This window comes from Salvelinus sp. IW2-2015, unplaced genomic scaffold (genome assembly GCF_002910315.2).
Source record: "Salvelinus sp. IW2-2015 unplaced genomic scaffold, ASM291031v2 Un_scaffold2346, whole genome shotgun sequence".
Taxonomy (NCBI): Eukaryota; Metazoa; Chordata; class Actinopteri; order Salmoniformes; family Salmonidae; genus Salvelinus; species Salvelinus sp. IW2-2015.
Genome location: NW_019943671.1, coordinates 66,171 through 72,081, shown reverse-complemented (window position 1 = coordinate 72,081; position 5,911 = coordinate 66,171). Strand labels below are relative to the sequence as shown.

General features: G+C 43.9%; 1 long non-coding RNA gene across 3 annotated transcripts in view; it reads left to right on the top strand.

The window, feature by feature from the left end:
* Positions 1-269: 269 nt before the first annotated feature.
* The window catches only part of LOC112073730 (uncharacterized), a 24,962-nt gene continuing 19,320 nt past the window's right edge, over positions 270-5,911 (top strand). For 2 of the 3 annotated variants that reach the window (XR_011476645.1, XR_002894605.1), the window contains exon 1: positions 272-335. This is a non-coding gene — a long non-coding RNA (uncharacterized lncRNA). Of the gene's footprint in view, positions 336-5,911 lie in introns of all 3 variants that reach the window. The other variant, XR_011476646.1, reaches the window with a different exon arrangement.

Below are 5,911 nucleotides of genomic sequence, written 5' to 3'. Positions count from 1 at the left end.
TCTCCTCTCTCTCTCTTTCTCTCTCTTTCCTCTCTCTTCTCTCTCTCTCGCTCTTCTCTCTCTACTACCTCTCTACTCTCTCTCTCTCTCCGTCCATCTCCTCTCTCTCTCTCTCTCTCTCTCTCTCTCTCTCTCTCTCTCTCTCTCTCTCTCTCTCTCTCTCTCTCTCTCTCTCTCTCTCTCTCTCTCTCTCTCTCTCTCTCTCTCTCTCTCTCTCTCTCTCTCTCTCTCTCTCTCTCTTCTCTCTCTCTCTCTCTCTCTCTCTCTAGCTTGTGGCATGAAAACAGACCTGATTATCTGAACCTGCAGCTCTTCGTCAGCCAGACAGATTTCAGGTGAGACACTCAAAAACACTGTCGGTTGTCACTCACTCACCACTCACTCACTCACTCACTCACTCACTCACTCACTCACTTCACTCACTCACTCCATCCATCCATCCAGCCAGCAGCCAGTAGAGGGCAGGATACACCACAGATTGGTGAAGAGAGAAAGATAAAGAGCTAAGAGATGGATAGAGATAGGTGAAGGATGGAAACCTTCACTAGGAAAAATAATCACATTTTTGTTTCAGCAGTTAACCATAGTTCACTGCTACATTCAGTGTGTATGGAGGTGGAATGTATTCTGTCACTCGTTCTGCTTCTCCTTTCTACAGAACTGCCAGAGAACACTATCTTTCCAATCTTTCCCACCATGTTCCTTTCACTCTTTCTTTCCACTTTCTCTGGCGGAGCTGAAAGGTTTGTACAAAGAGATTTTGAAATGAGAGAGAGCAAGTGAACTGACACTTCCTATCTTAGAAGTGAGAGTTGTGCAGTAGGGGTGTGTGGGTAAAATCACCGGGGAAATTTAACCACACCCTTGTTTCATCACAAAACCGGTGACCAACATCTATCCGTGAAGTCCACAAAGCATATTCAATGTAACAGACAAGTTAATGTTTCCGACATTTTCAGACCACTAAACAACTATTGAATTTAGAACCACAGAGAGTTACTGCAAGTCACAAAGAAAACAGGAGCTGCCTCCACTATTCCAGCACCATTTCAACGTCAACATTTCAAAATTATCAAATCACCTCTGTTTAGTTTACAATAACAACTCAAAGATACCAAAAACGATTTAGTCCAATCACCATAAGCTAAGTATGATGTAGATGCTATGGTGTGAGTGTGTGCAAGTAGAGAAAACATGTTGACTCACCCAACTTGTAGAGAAACACCAATGCTGTCCTCCTCTCTTTCATGTTGATGAAATTGTCTATCACTCTGTCAGACAGTACACCCTTTTAGTTTTTGTTGTCCTAGGCTACCTGGATAAAATTCTTGCTCGCTTGCCTAACTTCCTTTCATGGGCAACGATGAGCCAGCTAGTTAAAATTAGCCTACTACATCTACTGTAGCTACACATTGAACATCCATCCTCTCAGACAAGGGGCACAATCCGTGGCTAATTTAGGAAAGGGACAATTTTAGTTAGCTAGCCACCGGAGAACAACAACACAATTCAAGTTCCTTCTGTCAATGACGTCTGGCTTTTGATGTGATATGATTGGTGTGAAGCCAAATCCAAGCTGATTCCCTTTACACTTTTTTTTGTTGGTACGCCAGGACCATTCACAGGTGAGCTCACTCAGTTCAGCTCAACACGATTGGCATTATTTTTATTTAAAAAAACGTTTTATCAAGGAGGCTGAAATGCTCGCTGGCTTCCCTTGTATTTCAATGCTACGGGCGGCAACAATGTTCATACTCTTTTTGACCAGACAGCATCAGATAGATGGGCTACACATTACAGAGACAGAGGGCGCTGTTTCGCTGGCTCGTATGCTTCTCCGGTGAGATACATGCAGCCTCTTTGCGAATTGAAGGAGGGAATGTGTGAAACAACGAGCAGATGAAAGATACATTATTTAATGGTTTTTACTTATTTTTTAGTATTTCTTTTTTTGGAAGCCTGTGTCCCTTTGGCATCCATGAAAAACGCCACTGGGGTTGGGTTTGTGGGTGTAAAGCCAAATTATACTTGATCCGAAAATGTGGTATCGAAGGCTTCGTGGATGCAACTGTGAACTCTCCGGGAGCCATGCAGAGCCAAACAATTGTACGCACGCCGTACGTCTCATGTAACTGGAGCCCATTGCTCTCATGCATGATGTGGCATAGTGAGGGCGGTCTTACAACCAATGCGACGGGGTACCGGTCCGAAAACCATGATTGCTCGGTATAGTAGCAAGGCTGTAAAAACACATATTGCGAGGTGAGGGAGTTTCGTATAAAAAACTCATGATTCGAGGTAGTCCCAGTCATGTAACAACTCAGATTGGCTGGTTGAGCGAGGTCACAAATGATTAGGTAGGTAGCCGGAGTCCTGATAAAAAACTGATGGCTGCGGGCGAGTGGGGCGGGGTGTACACGATTGCTGTAGATGGGCGAGCTAAGACACAAACTCATGATTGTCTGCTGGGGTAGGTGAGGGCCGTATAACACATGATGCTACAGGTGAGCGGAGCGCGTATAAACACAAAAACTCCATGATTGGCTGACGTAGGTGAGGGCGGGAGGTCCTGTATTAAACACAAAGCATCGATTGGTGACGGTAGTAGGGCGATGAACCAACTCATAGGCTGAGGTAGTGAGCAGGGATGTCCTGTATAACACAAACTCATGATGGGCTGACGGATAGGTGAGGCGGGAGGTCCATGTATAAACCAACTCATGATTGGCTGACGGTAGGTGAGGGCGGGAGGTCCTGATAAACACAAACCTCATGATTTGGCTGCGTAGAGTAGGCCGGTGTAGGTCCTGATAACACAAACTCATGATTGCTGACTGGGAGCAGTCGTAACAATAGTTGGTGCAGTGGTGAGGCGGGGTCCTGTATAAACACAAACTCATGTTTGCTGACGTAGGTGAGGGCGGGAGGTCCTGTATAGACACAACTCATGATTGGCTGACGAGTAGGTGAGGGCGGGAGTCCTGATATAAACACAAACTCATGATTGGCTGACGGTAGGTGAGGCGGAGGTCCGGTTATAGAACACAGAAAGCGTCGCGACATCCGACTTAGAGCCGTCACACCATAAGAGCGTGGGCCGAAGTGTTCGTTATAACTGGAGTTGCAAAGTTATTATGTTCCTTGGTAATATCACCAACAATTGGCCATAACTAACAATGATCGTAATTTTATGTCTACTGTTGGTTGCGAAGCACGGGCCGAGTTCGTTGCCCCTGTTTCTCTCAAACATTCACAAGAGCTCTTATTGAGTTTAATTACTCTACGGTTTGCTGTAGTAGTGGCTAGTAGCCAAGGATCCTGTGGATTAACAACAAAACTCATGTATAATTTTTGTTGTGTTGAGTTGAATCTAGTACAAGTGAGTGCTCTAGATGAATTTGTATTTGTGGTATCTGGGTCCCTCGTAATTAGAAACCCATCATTATTAGCGTCAATGATTCGGACCACTTGTAACTTTGATTAGTTGGGACCCAGATTTACTCTGCAGGGGCCGCTACCTGTGCTGAGTAAATAGCAGACAAAACTTCATGCAGAGTCTATAAGTTGCTGCCTGTAGCTGATACCCGCATGATGGTTGGCGGGGCAGAGCACCAGAATCTACCTCAGCAATCGTAGACATATATAAATCTACTATACTCGCTATGTATTTAGTGAGTCTCAGCTATCTCCCGTCTCATCCGTCCCCACAGGACACCCACGGCCTGCTAACAACACAAACTCATCTCTCGCCGTTCCGCCATTCACGTGCTCACACGTCTCGATCCTGGGCTGTTACCGCCTTCCGCTCTCCTTGTATTAAACCCACGAAAACTCTATCCATCTCGTCTAAACGGCTCATCGTTCTCGAGGGCAGCCTGTACCAGTCCGACACTGTGTTTTCAGTCGCTCAGCTAGCGATTTGAACGAGCTGCATAAACTACAACAAACTCACATACCTGGAACTTTTTATCTTCCATTCAGAAATGCTCAATCAACTGGGAACTCTTACTGACAGTTGTGCTGATTTCGTTATTATTAATGTGGCTTGTCTCTAGCCTTCTTAGCCCTGTGTTTCTTGTCTTGTCCCAACAAGTTGTACCCTGTGTTATGGGTGGTTGCGCTACATGTTATGATAAACACAAACTCACTTCCTTGAAATTCCTGCTCCCCAAGCCACAAACACAAGGATATAGACACAAAACAACATCACACACAATCCGAATCGCAGGCTGGAAACTTAATTGCACAACACCAAACCGACAGACCCAACTAACACACAACAAAACCGATCACAAATGACATGCAACTACCACTCATAATTGACATTACGTACAGCGACATCTAACACCTAAAATGCCAAGCCGCCTTAACACCTACAATGTTTTACACACACACACTGAAAACACACAGGAACACAATATATAAACACACAGGAACACACTGAACACAAAATAATACACATCAAACACACAGAACACACAGAATACACACAAACTAAACACACAGGAACACAATAAAGAGCTAAGAGATGGATAGAGATAGGTGAAGGATGGAAACCTTCACTAGGAAAAATAATCACATTTTTTGTTTCAGCAGTTAACCATAGTTCACTGCTACATTCAGTGTGTATGGAGGTGGAATGTATTCTGTCACTCGTTCTGCTTCTCCTTTCTACAGAACTGCCAGAGAACACTATCTTTCCAATCTTTCCCACCATGTTCCTTTCACTCTTTCTTTCCACTTTCTCTGGCGGAGCTGAAAGGTTTGTACAAAGAGATTTTGAAATGAGAGAGAGCAAGTGAACTGACACTTCCTATCTTAGAAGTGAGAGTTGTGCAGTAGGGGTGTGTGGGTAAAATCACCGGGGAAATTTAACCACACCCTTGTTTCATCACAAAACCGGTGACCAACATCTATCCGGTGAAGTCCACAAAGCATATTCAATGTAACAGACAAGTTAATGTTTCCGACATTWTCAGACCACTAAACAACTATTGAATTTAGAACCACAGAGAGTTACTGCAAGTCACAAAGAAAACAGGAGCTGCCTCCACTATTCCAGCACCATTTCAACGTCAACATTTCAAAATTATCAAATCACCTCTGTTTAGTTTACAATAACAACTCAAAGATACCAAAAACGATTTAGTCCAATCACCATAAGCTAAGTATGATGTAGATGTCTATGGTGTGAGTGTGTGCAAGTAGAGAAAACATGTTGACTCACCCAACTTGTAGAGAAACACCAATGCTGTCCTCCTCTCTTTCATGTTGATGAAATTGTCTATCACTCTGTCAGACAGTACACCCTTTTAGTTTTTGTTGTCCTAGGCTACCTGGATAAAATTCTTGCTCGCTTGCCTAACTTCCTTTCATGGGCAACGATGAGCCAGCTAGTTAAAATTAGCCTACTACATCTACTGTAGCTACACATTGAACATCCATCCTCTCAGACAAGGGGCACAATCCGTGGCTAATTTAGGAAAGGGACAATTTTAGTTAGCTAGCCACCGGAGAACAACAACACAATTCAAGTTCCTTCTGTCAATGACGTCTGGCTTTTGATGTGATATGATTGGTGTGAAGCCAAATCCAAGCTGACTTCCCTTTACACTTTTTTTTGTTGGTACGCCAGGACCATTCACAGGTGAGCTCACTCAGTTCAGCTCAACACGGATTGGCTATTATTTTATTTAAAAAAACGTTTTATCAAGGGAGGCTAAATGCTCGCTGGCTTCCCTTGTATTCAATGCTACGGGCGGCAACAATGTCATACTCTTTTTGGTGTTTTATTACTGCAGTCCTTTAACAGAGTCTTTAGAGGTGTTTGTATTACTGCAGTCCTTTACAGAGTCTGTCAGAGGGTGTTTTATTACTGCAGTCCTTTAACAGAGTCTTTCAGAGGGTGTTG